The 23,587-nt window shown below is 42.1% G+C and overlaps 1 protein-coding gene across 5 annotated transcripts in view; it reads right to left on the reverse strand.

The window, feature by feature from the left end:
* Positions 1-23,587, reverse strand: part of LOC112550817 (transmembrane protein 263-like) — a 273,093-nt gene that overhangs the window by 84,405 nt on the left and 165,101 nt on the right. Inside the window, exon 2 of one of the 5 annotated variants that reach the window (XR_003094832.1) lies at positions 6,627-6,712. The exons of the other annotated variants lie outside the window; for them this stretch is intronic. The gene's annotated coding sequence lies outside the window, so the exon portion shown is untranslated. The remainder of the gene's footprint in view (positions 1-6,626; positions 6,713-23,587) is intronic. 5 annotated transcript variants of the gene reach the window in all.

Here is a 23,587-nt window from a genome sequence, read left to right on the forward strand (position 1 = left end):
GCGATCATGCCTAGGAGACTGCATTATCTGAGCAATCCTGAGAATATTAGTGGTACTTTAATATTTTGTCTGCTTGGAGCACTGCAACATACCAGTTAAATTAACAGAGACAGATTTACAGTGGAGCAACACAGTAACGAGAGGTTTTTCAACTTTTCCCTAATCTCTGGAATTCATGCCCACAGCACTAGAGTAACTAAGAAATTCCTGTAAAATAAAAATAGCTGGCTTTCTAAAAATATGTCTGGAGGGCAGCGATCCCAGAACTGTTCTGAAAGCAATCAGTGAATAAGAGCAAGCATTAAAAACAAGACAGCCTTTGTAGTGACAGAGCAGGGGATTGGCCAGATACAGAAGAAAGCAGATCAAGAAACACGATGCATGTGTATCGAACAGGACATAAAGAATACAGAATCCAAGTGAAACTGTACAAGGAAATACAAGTTGGCAGAATGTAATAATCACACAAATCGGAACTGGACCAGAGCACTGGGATTATATCACTCAGCTTTTGTTAGAAGGGATGTTCAAGTATTGTAAGGTGCCAGGATCTGAGCATTAAATCTGCTTTGAAATATGGTGTGAAGGTTCTGATGGGATGGTGCATCTGCCCAAAAAGAAACTGGGGCAGCCATGGCACTCTCCATAAATCTGAAACAATGGGGCTTCCTTCTTTCTCTCATGCTCTGTGCTCTCATGTTGGAAGAGCAATGAACAACTCAGATTATATTAACTATGTACAGGTGCTTGGCAACATCAGTGCAACATTAATGACATACTTGTCCTCTCCGTGGCAACACTGCGATATTGTATTACAACATCGAAAGGCACAAGTTTCCAAACAGTCACTAAGAAAGCACAAGCAAGGGAGGAGTCACCAAAATGTGGAAAGGACTGATGCCAGGTTTTAGGGGTGTTTCCTTGCAGGTTCTTTGCCAACACAGCTTTGCTTGTGATGGCAGGGCCGGTGCGTATGAAAGGACAGTAGGGATACCAAGTCTCATTTGTTTTGGAATTAGAGACAATGCCTCACTCAAATCTTGTTAATTTGTGAAGCTGCTGGAGTGATTGATGCTTTGAGAAGCAGCAGCTTTCCTTGCAGCTCACAGAATTGGTATCAGACAGCTAGAGAGTCTATCACGATTTCCAGGGTCCCTCATGCTGAATAGAAACGTTAGAATTCTCCCTCCATTTCCACCTCCCCTTGCTCCTTGAGTTACTTTGAAGGAGTCTTTGCCTTGGAAACAGGAGATTCTGGAAAGAAAGGGGGCTGGCTCTACATATTGCATGCAACCAAAGCATGGGGACAGATGCTGATGAGTCTGCCTTCCTAGAGAAGGCATTAGTTGTGGGCAGGACAGCCTTGTGGTCAGTTGAGATTTTCAGAAGAATAGAATATAGTATTATGTATTTTTAAGTGTAAGATGAAGGTGATGTGAGGCTTGTGATGGTGTGCTGGACAGAGGCATTCAGTGGGCAGGGTGGAGTTGGGAAAACCAGACTGTATGGGACCCCTAATCCATCTGTTAAGCCTCAGTAAAACACCCCCTAGACCATGTGAGAAGATGGGGCTATCCTTCAGACACAAAGGTGGATGGCCTTCTTCCGTCCAGAAACTCTCCCCTTCCCCAGAGCTATCTCTATGTCTCCACAGGCCATGCACATATCAGATGAAACCTCTTGCCTCACCAATAACAAAAAGAGAAAGAAAGACTGTTCTGCTTTTATCTTTCAGCAGGAATTCCAAAGGGAGGCAGGCAAAAGGGAGGTGGTAGAGGGGAGAAACAACATTTTGACAGTATGCAATAATGAAAAGATGACAGAAGCCTCACACGGAGAAGCAAAGAGTCTCCCTGCTTCCCATGCACAATGATGGATGAAAGGGAATGGATGAAGGATTGTGCAGTAACAGGGCTGCATGCAGAACAGACAGTGTATGGCTTCATTCCACCAGGGACCACAGAGTTTGAGTGAGTAGGCAGGAGGTTGTTGCACTTCTGTGCATTTTCTGAATGCTTAGCCAGCACAGATTACACAGCCTACAGGGTGCTCAGCTGGGTTTAAATTACCTATGCTTTGACCCCCTACCTTCATTAGTATCAGATGAATGATATTTTAGATTAAACCCACATCCTCTTTACCACAAATTGAATCAGAAACCTTACCTATATTATAAAGTTCTGCTGGCATAGCTACATTGGCTAGGAGCATGAAAGACTGCACCTGATAACTGATGCATCTAAGCTGACAAAGCCCCCAGTGTGGGCACAATTTTGAAAGCAGAAAAACTCCCATTGGCAGAATGGCATGTGCAATGTAAATAAAATGGCAGCAGCCTCCTAGTGTAGGCTGAACCAGAGTATATTAAATTGGAGATCCCAACTTAAAGACTGGAGAAACGATCTCTAAAGAACAGAGTTGAAAAAGCTGATTTTGTTGCAGGGCAACATCTAGAAGAGTTTACGTCTAATAAACTGACCCACTGATTTCATATAGCCCAAACAGACTGAGGAACTGTTGGAAATTTCAAGGCAGGATGGATCTCAAAGAGCACAGAACATTGTATTGCTTGTTTGGCTGGTTCAAATCCCAGCTCAAGTTAGTGAAACCCTAAACTATTATCAGATATAGGCTGGTTAGTGCCTTAAATGAGGTAAAACTGGGAGGAGGAGTGGCAGGGTAAATTGAGTGTTTGGCAGGTGGGTGTCTACCAGACAAGACAGCTTATTGTGAATGCTCTGTCCTTTCTCTTGTAGGGATTTCGGAAAACAGAAAATGAAATGTTTAAGAGACTGCTATACATTGAGGGGCTACTTCCATAACATAGAAGACCCACTTTGGTACAGTGATGGGCACATGAGAGGCCTGCCTTGCTGCTGCTTGTACTACCCCTATTCTGTCTTTGGAGAGAGACAATTTCTAAGAAAATGTCTACTTTTGAGAATAAGGAGTATGTGGACAAACCTTTCAGAAGTGGATAGAGAGAAAGCAAAATGAAACTCATCTAAGTCAGCATGGATCACTCCATCTGGATTTCCTTTATCTCCTGTTATGGCTACTCAGATGATTCCCAAACCCCTCAATCCCCATACCCCAAGGCTACTACTGTTCACACTCTCTTACGTTTGTGACCATGGTGTCAAGTTTTGCCCTTTGTCCTACTACCACATATTCATGCTCCTGCCATGTCTTTTCTTTTCTTCTTTCTGTATTGCAAGAAATAATGCTTCTTCTGCTCTCTCCCCTACTAAAACAAATTATTACACAGGACCTTGGTCTTCTTTCACATTAAACACTGTTACCTTCTCTTGTCAGGTACTCCCACCTCTCAAATCCATCTTGGCCAGTCTATCCAAAAAATGACTGTCCAAGCCATTTTCTTTTTTCCTCTAACTGCCATTGCTTTACCTTGTAACTTTGCAATTGATATGAAATTGGTAATTTGAGCAATTTTTACCCCTCCTCAGGTTAAAAAAAAAAAGAAAAGAAAAAAAGTCCTTGCTGATCTTTCTCTGATATGCTCCTTTGCATTTTCTTCCACATAGTCTCACCACCTATACTCTTACCATTCCTTGTCAGAGAAGGAAAGAGAGTCTTGTGGTTAATATGCTGGACAGACTCAGAGCTGTGGTTAACTTCTAGTTTTGCCATAGACACCTAGGCAAGCACACTTTGTGCCTCAGTTCCCTACCTGTGAAATGGAGATAACAGCATATTCTTGTTCCCTCTTTGCTCATCCTATCTATTTAAATTGCATTCTCTTTGATACAGTCCAATATGTGCTTAAATCATAACAGCACTGCTGTAAGATGAATAATGAATATCTCCCATCTCTGATTTGTACCTTTTTTATTCCAATCTTTAAATTAGAAAGTCTCCCTAGTCTTTCCAGACCTTTAAAACCCACCTTTATGCTCAACTCTCCTCTTTTCATCATGAACAACCCCATCACTTGGACTGTTCTGCATGTGACTTGCTTTCTTTAGCATCCAGTTCTGTCAGGTGTCAAACACCTTCTGTGAGACTGAACAACTCCAAGATCTTTGCATCAAAGTTAATGTAAGGTGACAGCATCCAGTGCCTTTCAGGTTCACTCTTAGACTATAAACCCAGCAGGGCAGGAAGTCTGTCCTGTTTTCCAGAGTTCTTTGCAAATATCGATGAACCGAATCTCTTCACATTTAGCCTGGCAGGGACCCATACTCTGCTCATCATTATAGAGGACAATGCTGGGCCCATTCTGTTTAAGTTCTGTAAATGCCAGAGGACAAAGTCACTCATTATATTGAGGTGGTTTCCCAGCTGAAAGGTGCATTTTTTCTACTTACCCTACTTAATGATCCTTTCTGTTAATTTCAAATAGATTTTTAGGGTGACTATTTTTGCTGGCAAAGGAACCTCAGCAACAGGAACTAAGCCTTCTTTGGGCACTGAGTTTCAAATTCTCTCCTCATGCTCTGCATCCCTAATGACTTCTGAGCAGATCTTGCAGGGACTTCTTCCATGAACGAAATATACTTTGGTCTCCCAATTAAAAGAGTACTTGACTGGGCTTAACACAGAGCTGGTGCTGAGCTTTCCTAAATTACAAGTGTTGGTCTGGGGAGGTGGAGTCATTCCTATTGATATAGGCCCAAGAGGAGGTGCAAAAATCTCATCTTACATGGATGTAGACTTGCAAATAGCATCTGTGATGAAGAGTCTATTGCTCAGGATCTGAATGTCAGACTATGGAGCAGCCTAAGGGAAATACCACCTCAGAGATCATTTCTTAAAGGTCACCAGCTGCAAGTCTTTTCAGCCTGCTGATGCATATTGATACAACACAGCTGCCCAATGGGAGTCTGGCTGTCAACACGGGTATCCCTGCCTGACTGGGTTCCTTCCACATGTAATACTGCTTCTACAGGAAGGTCACAAATGCACCAAGCCATGTTTCCCTTTAAATCCAGGAAATCCTTTACTTTTAAAATGGACTTTGTGAATTGCCTATAAAGCATGGAGAGCATTTCAAATACTTGGGACTAGTTGGGGACATGGACAAACTAGAAGATGATAGCCCTCAATTGGCTAACACAGTGCTGAAGAATGGACTCCTACAATGGCACCGTCAGCAGCAAAAATCTGTGCTGATGGGAGCTTGCTGCAATAAATCCTGCTGCTGTTCAACTAACCCCTACAAAGATTATTGGTGCTGACACCATCCAGAGAATGTGCTGATACCACTGAAACTCATCATGTAAAAGGCAAAAAGGTCTCAAAAGGAGACACTTCCTGGGACCTGCAGTTTTAGATGAAGCTTGGCTAATATGAAAGCTAATAAATTGCAGGAGCAACACAGCTCTCCTCATATGACCTCGTAATACACAGATCTCATCAAAAGAGCCTGGGCAGCATACTGCTTGCTAGAGGGACAGGCCAGAGACTACTGTGATGCTAATAGTTTCTCATATGGAAAAGGCATCAGAAACATCCCTCTCTTTGAAATTGGGGATTCATAATTAATAGTTTATTTACATACAAAAATGACTGAGACTCTGTAAAACTGAAACACCTAAGCTACATCCCAATTTTTATCTGAGCTTTCTCTCACTGATGCCTCACATTTGTCCTTTCACTTGTTGCTTTTTAGACTGCCAGCTCTTTGAAACAAGAACTTTCATTTGCTGTGTTTCTGTAGCTCTTAGCACATTGGGCTCCCAATTTTATTGGAGCCGCTGGGTTCTATTTATTAAAGGTAATAAAATAATAAAAATTGGAAAACCTGAAATAGTGCTGCAATCAATTAGTATCTACCCTGCATGTATACCACAGAAAAGCTTTTGGCATAGCTTTTATCCCTATTCTCACCACATACCTGCCCGCCCACCCACCCTCCCACCCACATGTAGACTACTCAGAAGCTGAAAAGCTATGCAATCCAGTGTGATTATGATTTCTTAGAAGCCCAGAAAGAACTGAATCAAAATGATATAATAAATGGAGGAGAGATGGATACAGGGTGAAACCCAGTAAAGATTATGCAGTAAAGCTATTGTTCAGTGAATTCAATTAACATATTACTGCAAAGACTCATAATACGTTAAAATGGCATGCAAAACACAAACTGTTTTATTTTTAATTTTTAAAGAGATAGATGGGCTGAAGAGAGCATGAGGAATCAGGTATTCCTCCCCTGGTTAGAATATTTAGTTTTGGGGCTAGAAGTTGCTGAGATAATTTTCCAAGTCCTATCTTTCTTTAGGGTACTGCCTGTTTCATCATTTAGAGCTACTGAAACAATCACAAGAGTGACTGTTTCACTTGATCTTCAGAAAGGACTATTTTTAAATGAAGGTGGAGGAGCACTAATGCAGTAAGCAGCACTGAAGTAAGTTGCCCAATTTACATTGTACAGATGACAGTATTCCTGAGGAGCTGTCCATTAAGGAACAGAACCTATAATTTGCACCCTAAAACCATACCATATAAGGCTGGATTTCCTACTGATGGTTTCTGATGGTAATGCTAAGCACAAGAGCCAAGCTACAATAGCTGGTTAATTTTATTAGGCTTAGGTACTGAAAAGCCCTGAAGACATCAAAAGTGGACTTTAATATTTTTGTTTAACAATTTGCAATCCTTACTGTCTCTCTTAATGTGTTTTCGCCTGTTTAATCTTCTGTACACTCTTCTCTTTGTCTTCCTTATAGATATAAAGTAAATTTGAGAACTGCAAGCAAACAGAAATGGGAATTCTTAGGTAAACAAAATTGGACTTATCTCCTGAAAGAGACACAGCTGTAGCCTGTGATATTCTTTCAGAACAACAGAGCATACTGTTACGACTGGGGTCTTCACAGTCCAGACACCAAAATGAGCTACAGCAAAATCTGAGCATTAAAAGCTGGTTTGGCCACCCATTTATTATTACACAACACAACATTCTGGGAAACGCTGGTTTTCAGATGTATCAGTTTTGCCATACAGTCCGTTTTTCAAAGTCAATTCTATTGTCTAAGCAAAACCAGGCACGTTTCTGGCTACTGGTGGGTGAATTTTCACTTCATGGAATAAGGGGAAAGAAAATCATTTTGTTACTTTGATGAAGATGCCTTGCACATTTTGACAAACTGAAGTCCCTCCAGGGTGCTTACTGGCCATGAAGCTCTTTCATATCTCATTCATTATTGGAGAGAGACAGGAAAATACTTCCTCATTTCTCTTGCGTATGAGTAAATTAGTGAAAACCACAGAGACTCAGTTTCATTAAAAGTGATGGAGTGAGACTGGCTGCAGCCTCTGCACAGTAGGGACTGGCTCAGCTGACTCAGTGCAGTCTGCCCTGCAATTCAAGAGAGAGATTATTAAGAAATTTCTCTATCAAAGCACTAACGTAAAGAAGGCTGGTGCTGTTTGATCCAAATCCAGAGATCTCAACTAAAGAGCCAGCTGGATGGCCCATATTCCTCATCTTTGTCACTCTCCTACTGTTACCTACAGTGTTGCCCTCCACCCTAATAGACCAAATATCTTAGGATATGGACAAATGTAACAACTTTATTGATATCACAGGACATTAGCTGTTACAATGCAGCCGTCACCCTTGCATGGTTCTGTAGCAATGCAAGTGTGGCAAAAACCACTCCAACTTCAACCTTGTTTCACTCAGGATAGAAATCAGGGTAATTTAGCTAACTTGTATCATCACAGGATCATGCAGACAACAGTTAAATCATAACAGCTGCTGTGCACTCCCAAGAAGCAGCTCTCTCTCCCCTTTTAAAGCAGTTAAAAGGTATGTTTGCCCATATCCTTACACGTGTCCAGTTTAATACATAAACTAGATTTACCATCCCTGTATGGCTTTAACCACTGTTATTACCTGCAACAAATAGTTATAATCACACATGCACACCATTTAAAAGATATGTATATTTCTTTAGATGCATCATCACATCTCTCTCTCAAGTAATGAGGGTAATTTTGGAGTTATCTATATGTAGACACAAGACATTAAAATATATATATATATATAAAACAACACCTAATACCCACCTAAAGACTCATCTACATGAGTTTATTTTCCATAAAATTTCCCCGGTTACTATTGCTAGTGCAGCTCCATCAGAAATAACAACAGTGGAAGTGCTAGTCTATGTAGACAAAACGCCAGTGGCCACTGATATTCTTACAAATATGTTGCCTAGTTACTAGTTATGAAAAAAACTACAGGCAAGTGGGGTCTTGTCTACACTAGAGTCCTCCTGATGGCTGCACTGGTGCTGGCAATGGTGGGAGTATGTGGATGGGGAAGGCTAAGCAGCCTGAGGTTTGGGATTAATTTGGTATGTTTCAGAAGGCTGGGTAAAGGAGGTTCAGCGAGTAGTGGATTAGCATAGTAGCCTTTCATTTCTGGTCTGAGAAGAACACAGGAGAATCACGGCATCTTTCTGGACTTTAGATATTAAAGCTACACAGTCACCACACAGGATGTGGCAAGCTCTCCCTTACCTCCTTTGCAGCTCCAGTGCTATCTTCAGAATGGGAGATGGGGCAGGGAGTGGAGGGAGCGCCCTTCCCCACTATGGGGGGGGGCTCCAATCCACCTGCCCCACCCTCCAGTGCAGGCTGGGCAAGCCCCAGACAGAACTCCCTCCCCTCCCTTCTCCCACTCCCAGTCTGAAGATAGCACCGGGGCAGGGCTGGGCTACATCAGCCCAACCCTGTTCCCGGCGCGCACCGACACAAAAGAATGAACGCGCTCCACTTTGGAGCATCTTCATCTGTACCCTCATTTAATGAGGGTTCAGACTGTTGTATGATCTGGCACTTTTAAAGTGCTCTTCAGCCATGCCCTTCAATAAGGGCACAGCTATAGAGAGTTTCAGGGGCCCGACTGCATGACAAACCATCACATCTGTCTGTGCCCAATGTTTCCATTACAAATAAGAAAAATTAAGATCAGCTCCACTGATAAGCCAAGTGAATAGCACTCTGTTTTAGCTGATGGAGTATCATGCTGGGAGAAGAGCAGCAACTATCAGACAAACCACTTGGTGCAGGCTGCCAACAAAACGATGCCAATTGCAGAGAAGTCACCTCAAGATACTGAGTCATAGAGCAGCGAAGGGCAAAATGCTGATTAATCTATTGTTTCAAAAGCCACAAGCAGATGCAGATGTGGAATGCACAGGTGGGTTATCTGTCAAGATAAAAACTTCTCTCCAGCAAGGCAGTGATTGTAGAATTTGCTCAAAATTCACAGAAGGTACTTTATAGGTCCATGGGATTTCAGCCAGGCCCAGAGACCATGCAAACATGCAATGCTTCATCTTAACACTATGCAGCTCCCATAGAGTCGACAGGCCCCACTACAAAATGCCTTACTTTGAGCTGCATAATCCCCAAACCACCTTTACTTCACAGTACACTGGTACTGATCTTCAGTGCAGAAAGTTAGTCCATGCAAGCTACTCTCCTTATGACACAGAAGATTTATACTAGTCCTAATACTGTGATATACTATAAGCCTTCACCATCAGGAAGCAGCAGCTTCAACCAGTACTACTGGTGTGAAACGGATGTTACATTCTTCCTGAGAGGTAGCTATACTTCAACAGTGGGAAAAAGGTCTCTCTCTATATGGAACAAAATCATGGCCAAGCATTTATAAGGAGGGGTTAGGGCACTGCGGAAATGTGCTGGTGACCCTGAGCAGATATCAGTTCAGGGCAGATACAAACCTAGGAACATGCTGCTTTCCACTCCTTATGCTTAAAGTATAAAGAGTATGGAGACAAGGGCTATGGTAAACTTGCCTGGGCAGGGCATATTGGCACAACAGAATGCATTAACAATTCTGGCTTCTGCAAAAATGAGGGGCGGGGGGTAGAGAAGATCAACCCAAGTGTGCTGTAAAATGTTTTAGAATAAGAGATTTCGACAAAAAATGAGATTTTTTTTCTTCGTCTAGAAAGAAAAAAACAACAACTTTGCTCTGAAGCAGTTGAGTTGAGTTTACCATACTCCCCTGTACTGACATGGACACAGAAAGACACAAATAAGGCTGTTAACAGTGTGGTCCATGTTTGCAGGTGAAGGATCAGAAGTTATGTACTCTTAAACAACCTAAAAAATCTAAGTTTTGATTCCCCTGTTTTTGTGAGTTTGTCAAGTATGACTATACAGTAATCCTAACTGTTTCGCAAAAGCTTTTGTATATTAAACTTTTATTTAAAAAAATCCAAGCTGTTGAAAGAGAACATTTTACCCTTCTTTGTTATAAAATAAAATCAGATAAAAAAACAACACCTGGTGAAGAAAACATGTGTACACCCAGCCAAAATCAAACATACATGTTCCCAGTCCATCAGGCCGTTAAAAACTGCGCTTAAACTAAATCCAACATTAAAGATTTGCCTAAGTTCTACTTAGACCACATGCCTCTAGGTCTGGGGAATATTTTAAAATATACTGGAAATAATGAAACAAAAGACCACCAAGAATAAATATCAAGGCCTAAATTCTTATTAAAAATTTAGACACGTACACCAAACAAAAGCTACATAGCAAATTCAGATACATTAATGGAAGCTCAGATGAAATTTGCCATGGATTACTCTGCTTATTTTGAGAGAAGAAAAAGCATATTAATGCCTAATTTCAACCCTGTTTTAGAACACACCTTTAACTATGGTATCACCTTTCCTACTGTTAAATCAAGCGACAAGTGAGGCACTGGGAGGTTTCCTCAGGTCTCTTGCATGGGTTAACACACAGAAGAAATAAGATTAAACTGAAATATTGTCTTCATTTTTTCTTCTAACCAGCTCTTCCCATCACTTTACTATTATGGCTGAAAAAATAAATTCAGCTCAGAAAGAGCAAAAGCAGTGAATATCTGCAATGCAGCATAAGGCAAACTTCATACAGGGGCAGATCACCATAAAAGAATGCAAATCTTCAACTTCGCAGCCCAAATCACCTCCATATGAACACTGAAAGTAGAACAGAGCAGTCAGTGTCTGACCAAGACTTTACAGGATTGCTTTATTCCTGTTTGTGTTAAGGAGTTACTTGTTCAAAACTACTACCACAAATATTTCAAAAGCATGGTGACCTCACCCAGCCAATTGGAGTAAGGGTCTGGAAAACTCATTCGTAGCTCTGTTGATGTTGTTCCAGACACAAATCAGGCTAGGATGAAGAAAGGAGAACAATGACTACTGACTCCTTTCTCCTCTCCTCCCTCGCTCTACTGCACCCCAATTTCTGCACCTGATTCTACGCCTTGTTATTTTCGTACCAGTACCTTTCCATGCTCAGTCCTCCCTCCTCTGCAAGAGGCTGTGTGCCGATGCCCAAAGCATGAGTGCCAAGTCAGAAGTAAGGAAGCAATACTACTAACCTCCCAACAGCAAAATCCAGACAATATCCGCTGCTGTCTACCTGCTTGTGCATTGGCTCCTTCATATCATCGTGTTTACGATTCCTTCTCAAGCACTGGCCAGCCAAAGTAAGCTCCTTAAATCCACTCATTTGGCAAATGTCTTTGCACAGTGACTGACATAAGTTATGATCAGAGCTGCTTCTATTCCGTTCAAAAGCTGAACGATGGCCCAGTAGTCAGACCAAATGAATTGGAGTCAGAAAACCCACAAAATTACTATGAGAACTTTGGCATTTCGCTAATGTCTCTTAGTGCTTTACGGCCTACGCAAACTTGTACTGAAATAACAAAAGATGGGATTTAAAGCCAATTTAGTTATTATTGATCATGGGCACATAACCTGTTTACAGTAACATAACTTTCCCTTACAAGAATACAAACAAAGGGCAAACATAAGATGTACAGCAGTGCTCTGGTGAACCTTATTAGAATGTGGCATTATCCTGGGCCGAAAAAAACTGCAGCAAACCTCCAGTGATGCAAGTTATATACATATAAGTTGCACATGTCCACTTCTGCCCAAGAGTAGCCATTTGTTTAATGCAAACTATTACCAGCTTCCCTGTCATCTAGTAAATCCCCCCTCAAAAAAACCCCCAAACTAATAGCACCCACAAGTGTAGCAGCTACCCCAGAAAAGCCAGTTGCTAAATACTGTCATATAAAACTGAGGTTAAAAAAAAAAATCAAAAAAAAATCACACTATTATTAGTATGACGTGTCTAATCCCTCTGTGCAAGCCTATAAAGACACTATCATTTTGGAATAAGAGCAGCTAAAGTTAGCACTGACTTTTTTTACACAAGAACTTTGTCCATTTTAATTAAGCTACTGCAAATCCCTATACACACACTCTTCTTTCAGTTTTAAAAGTGCTTTATTTTTGCTTAGCTTGAAACTAAACCAAAATGAACAATTTCAATGAAAGGTGCCAGAAAAGGATGAGCAATAATCCAACAGGAAAAAAAAGTGCAAAAACCCTTTCCATCTTCAGAAAAGACCTACAAACAAGGGACAAACATTTGTTGTCATTAAACAGACCATGGCACTTTCATAAGGTAGTCGGGGTGCCACCCTGTGTCTCCTGGCCAAATTCCAATTTGACTGATCGCAATGCATTTCATTTCCTAAATACACCTAAAATGGTGTACAGTGCTGCTCTACATTGTTAAATGGTGCTGTGTTCTACCTTAGACAAATCTGCATTCTGCGGTAGAAAAAGGTATCCCTGTGTATGGCTTGTATATCAGTTTAAGTCTGAGAGAAGTCCTATTAGGTCTTTTGGGAGGTAAGGGGTTACACACGCACATAAATGTGCACAAGAATGCAAAGCCTCTTCCAAAACACTTTGCAAAGTTAGATTATATTAGTCCTTAGATACTCAAAGAGATTATTCTGACAGAAGTCCCCTCTGGCAAGCCCCCTGGTATGTATGCAAAAGCTGAAATTCCTTTAATCAGAAGTCTTTCATCTGAACCCATAGCAATCCCAAGCCATGTAACACCTTATGAACACAGGAGAGCATTTCAAGCTTAAAAACCCCATAACAAGAATAATTTATACTTGTTAGAGGTGGAAAAGTGTGCATAGAAATAGGAAGGTCTGACCTGGCTGTTAAGGGGTAAAGCCATTTGCTACCATATTAGGCATGGTTGAGTTTGGAAACAGTGGGCGTTTATACATGTCCTCTGGGAGGCGGGGAGGGGGACGCTTTAATTAGAGCGGCCCCAAGAGCTGCTCTAATTAAAGCACCTGGAGCGTCATGTGCATCAGCATCCCTGTGCTGAAAAATGGTGGTGGGGGTGCTTTAACTAAAACTCCTTTGAGGAGCTCTAGTTAAAGCACCCAGCCACCATTTTTCAGCACGGGGATGCTGATGCAAGTGATGCTGGCGTCTGCTGGAGAATAGTAATTACCATCCTCCAGCAGACTCGATTAATCGAGTCTGCTTCAATGCACTGTAAATACAGCGCGTCAGAGCAGCCTCACTGTATGTGTATAGGTGCCCAGTATGTTCAGCCTCTTGAGTCAGGAGGCCTTTCACATCACTATGCAGTGACCTCTGGCCAACCTAGGAGAATGATGCTGGGTTCATAAAAAAACACTAATACTCCATGGCTGGGAGAGAAGAATGAGAGGGTGAAGAGAAAACAGCAACAGACACCTCAAAGCTCTGGAAAGTGTACGCTGAAAACCCCAGCATCACGCTCCATGGGAGAATATATGCCCACTCCTTAAGGTGGTTGTGTATTAACCACATGTTCATTTGTACAAGAAACAACCTTTCAGTTTCTGAACCTGGTTCTTTCCTTCCAAAAACAAGGGTTACCATGCTTCCAGTCCTACAAAGAGAAGGGGAACAATTGCTTTGCCTTCTTTGCAAATGCCATCCCAAATGGCTAAGTATTAAAGAGCAACGAGTTCTCTCACATTCCCCTAAACCAGAAAGAGGGAAACCTGAAGAATAAGAATGGCATTAGGGATAGAGAGAAAGTGGAAAGAAGACAGGTGGGTCAAAGTTTCAGTTGGCCTCCAAGATCAGTTCAGGTGAACTGTGCAGGCTCTGCTGTCAGCACGCACACCTTCAAGAATTTTGCATGCACAAAACAGGTGCAGCCACAAAGTTTTATATGCATTTTAATGGAGGTGGCTGACAGTGCAGCCTTGTTCTGCAGCTGCAAAGACAAATTTTCATTCTAGGAGTAACACGCATTCTTCTGGCGCTGTAGCTCTCTGAAAACCCAATTATACCATCCCCTGTTCTGATCCGTATTAGGTATGCCTCAGTGACAGACCAGCTCGGCAATAATTCTATCCGTGAGGACTCTCATTGGAAGAGTGAACCTCCAGCAGCAGAAACAATCAGAAAGCAGGCAGGAGCAAGGCTAATCCATTTAAGTGAGACTAAAACAGCCTTTATTATTAATAATAATAAAAAATAGGCTTAACTAGTGATGCTAGAAATTATCTGTGTCGGTCAAGCAAAACACAGACCACGCAGCAACTGACTGGTGACCAGAGCTCTGGAGAGGAAGGAAAGAAGGGGAACGGAAGGGGTTTGGAGAAAAGGCAATGTACTCTATCAGCTCCCAGAGTCTCTCACAGCTTCTCATTGGCTTCACCCCATCAACTCAGAAATCAAAAGAGCTTCAAGCATCAGACATTTGCGTCTGCTCCATCTTCATCACTGCCAGACACAGCTATGCGATTAAAAGAATGGAGAAATAAGGAGCTTACAGATTCCCTTTCCCCAGCTGATACGGTGACTCACTGCACGGAGGTATCGATCCATGGGTCTGGCCTCTGCCGATAACTACATGCCACGGGGGTTAATTTAACTCCCCACAGCCTGGCACTGCCTCAAATGCTTTTTGGAGTACAGTTATAAATTATAACTGCATCCAATGACAGAAGGCAGAAGAGTTTTCTTACGCACATTTCCTTTGTTTCCTATTCTCCTGCAAGGGGACCCGCTTTGCTATTTCTAAGCCTCATTTGTTTTCTTCATGAAATTATATTAGAACCATTCACTCAAGTACAAATAGCCCTCAAGGCACTGTGAATTACAGTCTCAGGCAGGCAAAGGGCAAAAAGGGTAACCTACCAAAGTGGCCAGTTATTTATAAAATATATGTGCACACGCACTCATATGAAATCACACACAGAGTAGATCTAAGAATACAAATGCTGCAAGTGCTCTAATTGAACGTACACACTCCAGCTAATCTCCAGGTGGTAAAAATGGTGGTAGTATTCCACTGATAGATACTATGTAAGCCCATAGTATCAATACAAGAAAGAACAAAAGAATATTAACTGAAAGCACACTTAAGCAGGAAAACGCACAGGCTCTCCTTTGGTGATAAATCTTTTGCTCCACTGACACATGGCAACAAGGCAATTGGAAATGAGGACAGAAGTCCCTTACTTTCAGGTCTCAGATACCCAATACTAATCTGGAGCATGTGCTCATGGCTAACTGATGAGTCCTTTAAAACATGAGAGAAGAGTTCATGATTTACCATTGCCTGTTTTACACAATTGCTGGTTGTGAGTAAAACACACACTCGACCCTTATTCCTCACTCCAAAACTTCCTGCCAAAGTGGCCCCACAGAAGAATCCTTTCTTGATCTCTAATTTGGCCACTCCATATTCCTGATCAGGAACCACTGCTTTTAAGCATCTGTTCCCAATCATGGCTAAACATCCAATTTCCTCCATGTAGCTTTTGTGGGCTAATGACCACACACCACCACCAGCTACTGTTTAGACTGCGGTACTTTTACTTGTATAATTTTTCAGGGCAGGAGTGGTGTTATATGTATTCTAACCATTGTTAAATACCATATATTTAACAATCTAGATCTAGATAAGCATTCACTGTTTCTCCTGAATACTATAGTAGAGCAATTTTATTCTGTTGCTACCTCCTATCTATTATAGGAAGGAATAAAATGCTCATTAACTTGATGTGTGAGCATTTCCCTTGGGCAGAGAATTCCAACCCTTGGTTGCCCTCCAGGGAATGAGTTCCTCCTTTTATAGAAACTTGGTGTGGCTTTTCCAGGTTTCAGCAGTGACTATGCGGTTTTTTGTTGTTGCTAGTGTTCAATTAGAGCCTTTACCATGACCTTGTAATCTTTTTCTTGGATATATATTTAGTTCAAGACACCCTCACTTCTCCAAACTGCACTGAGTTAAGGTCTTCAGCTGTAAAACGGAGGATTATACTGGAAACTGCCAGAAGCTGATATATCAAATCAATATTTGTGGCTGTTGAAGGATTTGGCGTGGAAATTCCAGAAAATTAAATTCTATTTTATGCACTGGCTGAGGGAGATGCCATTAGCAATGGCATCAGCACTGCCTGCAGCTTTGCCACAGGAAGTTTAGGAACACAGGAATTACCATACCTCATTAGTGATCAATCTAGTCCTCTGTTCTGTATGAAACAATGGGCAATACTGTATGCTTAAAAGGAAGGTGGGAGAAATTCTTTAACAGGCAACTGTGGAAGTATCTACCCACAGGAAAAGTTTTTCTTTTCCTAATTTCTTCTTAAGGAAGAAATCAATTTAACTCATTAAGGGTAGATCAGAGCCAACTGTTTCATGACTATACGTTGCTGGTAAATGACCTTAAGTCATGGTAAAAGAGACATTTACTACGCAGAGTGGCTAATAGTCCCTATGGGCTAAGCTGAGGTAATTGTATGTGGTGTTTTTCACTTAGCAGCTATGTATATTCAAACACGCTAAGAAAGAAAATTTAAGCCAAATTTCCTTTTGGTTTGAATTTTAGGTGCATTAGTGAAAATGCATTAAACCATTGTAAAGACTCTCTCATTCAGAAGTAGAGGGGTCCTAGCAAGCTAAGGGCAGTTTACTTCAGAATGAGAGCTATACACGGGTTTAATGAGCTTTAACTAATGCTTTTTAAATTCATACCTCTAGTTAATTCAACTTAACTCTTCTAAGAGTCCCTGTGTGGGCATGTCCATCGAAGACAAGGTTAGATGAATCAAAATGGAACTCTGCAGTGAACCTCTCCCAGATAAGACACATGAATGAACTAACTCATCTAACTTTGCATCTAATCTTGACAGATCTTGTACAGCAACTTACCTGTCCACAGCTGCTTTTGTCAGTAGCAGGGGAAGAGAATATGCATCTCAGTCTAAAACGAGGTACAGTTTTGACAGACTTCTGCATTTAGTATGTATAAAATGAGAGGACCATACTATTGCATATCTCATGCTTTTCCATACTTCTTCAGAAGCCAAAGTAGGATATTTGTGCATGCCACAAAAATAATTTTGACAGAAAAAGATATAATAGTTATCTCTAATGTATCCCTAAGGGTTGCTAATTGGATGTAGATTGCATTCTGGGATTGGAAATCTGATTTAAATGCATTTAAATCTCTGAAACAGACTCAGATGTGATGGACTAGAAAGTATAGGCAGAAGAATGATGTATCAAGTATGAACATAAAATGCACTTTCATTTCAACATCTCTAGTGAAATATAATGGTTCCATCCATTCACTGTTCCACAATGTTTTTCACTCAAAAGAGTAAAACTATCAATGAAGAAAAATGAGGAAAATCACTGAAGACAGATTCATGAATTTTGGCATCCTCAGTTTTCTTTATCAAAAGCCAAAACAAACTGCCATTGTGAACTGTGTTTTATGTGGACCCACACCTCCAAAACAAAGCCTAAACCCTAGAAAGGGCGGGGGGGGGGGGGGGGGCCACAAAAAAAACACCTAGACTCAGACCAAAAAGGGGGGGGGGGGGGGGGGGATCCAAAAAACAAACCTCTATCCTTTAATTCAAATTAAACCACAAGAACAACATTTTTTCCTATTGTAGATCTACTTGGATAGATTTACAGCTTTTTTCCTTATTTTGTCACTAGGGAACAAGTGCACTTTTGTAACAGTGTGTATGTGTCCACACAGGCAAAGGAAAAGCCCACATCACCTGTTCATTTGATTTGTTGAATGCAAGTAGGCTACAAGCACAGAAGTAAGAATATGCCCAGTGGCTGGAAGGAAGAGAGCACTTTGCTTTTGTAGCGAGTCTTTGGGTGAAGGTACAACTGTTACAGTGGGGAATACCCAGGATGAGGAAGTAATGGGGAACGTGAAAGGACTGAAAAAAAATGCGTGGGGTCTCACAAGATGCTTGAAAGATCCCATTCACTTAATGTAGGAAATTAAGACCCTTTCCTTAATTCTGCAAATGTGGGTGGTACCAAAGCATCTCAGGGTACTGTAGCTCTTCCTTTAGAAGAACTATTTGCCAGGAAAGGGAAAGAAGAAAGACAGGAAGAAAGCTCAGCATAAGGCCCAGATGTTAACTTGTCCAGATGATATCTTGCACTGCATATTCAGCTGTTTTTCCGTTTTACAAAACCTTTACAGATTTAAAGCATTTTCCCCATTCTGCCTTAGGACAAAATCAGGATCTTCTATAGCAGTTTGGAAAGAAAGCTGTAGGAGGAGTCTAACCTGCCTTCATTGGCCTTATGCTATCTCATGCCTTCACATGAGATACTGCAGTTCAAGCCCCTTGTCAGAACCACACAGAATAGGGACTTGGAACTTGGGTCTCCCACATACCAGCGAGGGTCTTGTCCATTGGGCTATTTCTTATTCTGGGATGGGTTGCTCTTTTTCTGGTTTTGACTGTAAATTCCATCCTTGACCACAGATACCTTTTCCATAAAAGCTTCGTTGAAACTGGTACCTTATTGAAACTAACTTTTAGTTTTGACAATCAGCATTTTCCAACATCTTCCCTCCCCCAAATGGTGGGGAGACTGGGAAACACTATGCTGCAGCAGCTATTTCATTGATTATAGATATTGCACTACACATAGCCTGTGAAGTTACTCTGGCTCTTGCCTGAAAACTCAATCTCACTAAGTAGCAATCTACTGTAACAGTAACAGGGAGTATAAGACAGAGTGTAAGGGCAGGTTCAAAGGGACATGTTGAACAAATTTAACCTCAGAATATTCTGATTTAGCAAATACAAATGGAAATTAAGCCAATACTGTTCACAACACGTAAGAGATGAAAGCCTCCAATATTTCAGAAAAAACATCTATCACTGTTCCCTGCAACCACCAATGTATTACAGTCGAGAGGTATAAATAGTGCTTGTATTTTGCTGCCCCAAAAGTCCCTATTTACAGCACTCAAATACTGGTGGATCTCAAAACGGTCACTGTTACATGGCATTTTCTGTACCATGTAGTCTAGAGCTGCATGATGATTAAAGATAGTTATGTGATGTCTGTAGAGAAAGCAATACTCACAGGATAGTGGTGTGGGAAACCATGAACCACTCCTGAATACTGCAAAAACTGAGAGCACAAATATGCAGCACAAAGGGTATGCAGAACCTGAATCAGTCCTTTCAAGATTTCTATCATTTACAGAAAGAAGCTTGGTTGATAAGGAGTTAAATTGAGATGGAGAGGATTATATTTTTAAAAACACCGTGGTGGTGCAGGAGCAAGGTCCATGGTGCTAATGTGAGAATAACAAGGAGTGAGGCCAAAAGACTGTATGCTGTTCTGAAGTAGTTTCCTTAAGAGTGAGCTACTGGTCTAAGCTGCAAGAATCTTCTGCAGTTAAGCATTAAAGCGTTTAAAAACAGTGAGAAGGTTTGTAGTCCGAATGGAGCACCATTCCAGCTTCTGAAAAGCTGAGCTATGTTCACTTGCAATAAGTGTTAGAAACCTGCTGCCACCTCTAGACAATCATCAGCATTGCCAACAGGTTTGCCATTTAGAAAACTGCAAATCAGATTCTGGTTACAAAGAACAATTCCTCCTGAATCAGACAACTTCATAACTGGCTCATACAATAAGTGAAGGTGAGATAAAGCATATTCTTAGTTAATACACATCCACTTTTTACTATCAAAGCAGCTTGTTACCATGCTACACAGTAATGTCATCCATAAGGAAGGGAGATTAAGTTGGGAAATGTATATAACTACCAGTTAGGAGCTAACAGAGTCACTTGGAGATGTCTTCCAGTCCTGCCAGCTGGTGCATGCAGAGCGACTCCACAAGTCAACTGAAAGTACTATCCATAAACTGCTAGTCTGTCTGTCTGGGATGTGTTTGAACTTGATTGCATTGCCTCAAAAGCACTCTGATTTAATCTTTTGGGGCAACCAAGGGTATCTCTAGGGCAATGTCCCTCAGGGCTGGACCAAGTAGCGAGACAGGATGTATGACCAGAGTTTTAGGTGAAGTCTCAAGTCAGTAGCACAAAATGCTTCTAATCAGAGGTACATTTGAGATGGTAGAAGAAAATAATCCCCAATCCTGTACAACTGAATTCCAGGAGAAGGAGAAAAGACTGAAACTATAAATCCCCTTACTGAGAGAAAAAAAACCCCTATGTTTGAAAGGGGGGGTGGGAGGAGAAGGTGGAGGTAGAGACATCTGCAAAAGGGCTGAGCAGGCAAAAAAGCTGACTTTGCTTATCAACAGCATCCAGCAGGGTTGTTATCCAGTCAAAAAATTCTTTTTTTCCATTTGACTGCTGGTCAGGAAAGACAGCAAAGGTGATTCCTCAGATCAGTCATGCAGCAGATGTTTTAAAAATAAGCCCAAAAGAGAGAGCAGTGAGAAAGGCACCAGGAAGTTAACAAGAACAGAACGAGAGAAAAATCGGCTGCTTGTTCGCCCTTCCTTGTTCATCTTCTCTCATTAAGTTCTTTGAATAAACTTCCGATGGTTCCTACAGGTCACAAGTTTGCCTATTACTAGCAGACAAGGCAAAGAAGCAATGAACTGGGGGAGGAGGAACAAAAGGTTTGGAAGATTGTCAAGATCTTTCCAAAAATCAGCCAAACCCAATTGTGACCCCCTAGAACTCCCCACTTGAACTCAACAATTTCCAGTGTCCCTTGGAAGCAGCATCCAGTAACCTTCTGTATCCAGTGCTTGCCTACATGATTGTTCCCGCTCATTTAAGCTCATTCTTTCATATGATGTTGTATATTTTACCTGTCAAAATGGGGGAGGAATCCGATTAGTTTCTAGATGCAGTTTAAGCAATAAGGCATGGTAGACTGAATTTCTGGGCAGTTATAAACCGCCTTGGGTACTGTTACAAGGCTTTCACTATCCAATAGAGTGGATTAAGGGTGAACCTGGCTCTTTTTGTGCTTCAATGTGTGCAGCTCCCATTAATGTTAATGGGAGCTGTGTACGTGCACTGAGAGTCTGCCAAATGACAGGTGACAAACAGCAAGCGTTTGCTCAGCCTACACGAGCAAGGATGGGTCACAAACTACTTTGCTATCTAATGCAACTATCTGAAAAATACTAAAATGTTGAGTCCCATCCAGAAGCCTTTAATAGCAAAATAACATACAGAAAATTTGTTGAGAAGACAAACAGCAGAAACGCTGTAGCTTTACAGCATGCTACTAGCACAGACGTGATTGCTCCAAGAAGATGTTGCCATGTGCATGCTAATGTATATGGTAAATTCTTGTGAGCTTGCCCAGCACATAGGTTCTCAGAAGCCTGAAAAGACGCATTAAGCTGAGTTCAGCTTATAAAAGTGTTCATAGATTCCCCAGAGGAAACATGCCCATTTATTGCTTAGTCTACATAGACAATATGATTTAATAATAACAGTTCAACCATTGTCAAAAAAAGGCAAGCCCCCAAAATTGCTCAGGTCCCCCACAGTAATGCATACAGTGAAGGTGATATCATGATCATCCCTTGATTCATCAGAAGAAATGTTTTACTAAAATGAACAGGAGCTGCCTGCCAAAGGATTAGCAGGGGCGAAAAAGACCCTGAAAAACAAATACAGGCAAATTTTCAAGAGTGGCCTTAGACATTTAGAGTCAAAGGGATGAAGAAGGGATGGCTTTTCAAAAGGGCAGAACACACAGCTCAAACTGAGTTCACAGGAAATACGATACCCAGAACCTTTGATAATTAGGCTCAGAGCATGCCAAAATGCCTCAAAAGGAGGTAAAATCAGTGGCTTGACTATTCTGGCCATGGTAGGAGGCTAGGGTGGGTTGAAACATTACATACACGTCAGTTGTTTTCTCACTAAATATGGGAAGAGACTGCTATCAACCATACGGAAGAAGCAGAACTGCAGTGGTCCTACACTATACAAAAGATCATCAAGGATTAGCTTCGGGTTAGAGGAGGGTCAGGCGGAGACACTGTGGGTCAAACTACAAGGGGAGGGGAGGGGGACATGGCGAAAGGGACCTTATGGTGGGTGTCTACTACAGACCACCCAACCAGGGGGAAGAGCTGGACCAGGACTTCTCCCGTCAGCTTATGGAGGCGGTTAGGTCAAGGGATGTCATTGTCATGGGTGACCTAAACTACCCAGACATTTGCTGGGAGGAGCTGACAGCCAGGTCTGACCGCTTGCGTAGGTTCCTGGCTATATTACAGGACCTTCACCTTATCCAGGGGGTGCACAGCCCCACTAGGGGTAACGCCTTGCTGGACCTAGTCTTGGCCATTGGAGAAGACCTGGTGAGGGGACTGCAGGTCCTTGACCACCTAGGCAATAGCTATCATCACCTGCTGGAATTCACTATCCAGCGCAGGGTGTCAAGGTCTTATAGCAAGACTAAAGCCCTTGACTTTAGAAGGGCCAATTTCAATGAGCTTCGGAGATTAGTGGGACAGGCACCGAGGGCCCAGAAGGTAGAGGAGATGGGAGTCCATGAGGGATGGTCATACCTTAAGGGGGCGATCCTCCAGGCCCAAAGGGTAACAGTCCCTGAGAGAAGCAAGGGGGTAAGAGTGCTCAGAAACCTCCTTGGCTCAGCAAGGGCATTCAGGAATGCTGCCTGAGGACTAAAAGGGTGGCGTACAACCAGTGGAAGAGAGGAGCTATCACCAAGAAGGAGTACTCCTCCTCTGCCCGGGAGTGTCGGAGGGCTATTAGGAAGGCCAAGGCAGAGATGGAACTCAGGCTAGCGTCCAGGATTAAGGACAACAAAAAGTCCTTTTTCAAGTACATTGGGAGCAAGAAGAGGGCAATGTAGGGCCCCTGCAAGACTCAAATGGTAATCTTGCGACTACGCCAGACAAGAAAGCCGATATTTTTAACAGTTTCTTTGCCTCTGTTTTCTTGAACAGGTACCGGGACATCCCTCCTGCCAGAGGTAGGGACAATCTCGGGGACAGCTCTGTCAGGCCTTCAGTCAGTGCAGATGTAGTTAGGGATCTTCTGAAAGGGCTAGACATTTTTAATCTGCAGGTCCAGATGCCCTCCACCCAAGCGTGTTGAGGGAGCTGGCGGGGGTCATTGCGGAGCCCTTGGCCCGGGTGTATGAGCATTCGTGGTCATCTGGCCAAATGCCAGGGGATTGGAAATTAGCTAATGTGGTCCCCATTTTTAAGGAAGGGAGGAAGGAGGACCCAAGTAACTATAGGCCCAAAAGCCTCACCTCGGTCCTCGGGAAGATGTTGGAAAAAATCATCAAGGAGCACATCTGTGGGGGGCCAGCATGGGAGATCATGCTCAGGGGCAACCAGCATGGGTTCAAAGGCAGGTCCTGCCTGACCAACCTGATTGCCTTTTATGACCAAGTAACTAAATCCTTGGATGATGGTGTCACTGTGGA

Source organism: Alligator sinensis, unplaced genomic scaffold, assembly GCF_000455745.1.
Source record: "Alligator sinensis unplaced genomic scaffold, ASM45574v1 scaffold592_1, whole genome shotgun sequence".
Taxonomy (NCBI): domain Eukaryota; kingdom Metazoa; phylum Chordata; order Crocodylia; family Alligatoridae; genus Alligator; species Alligator sinensis.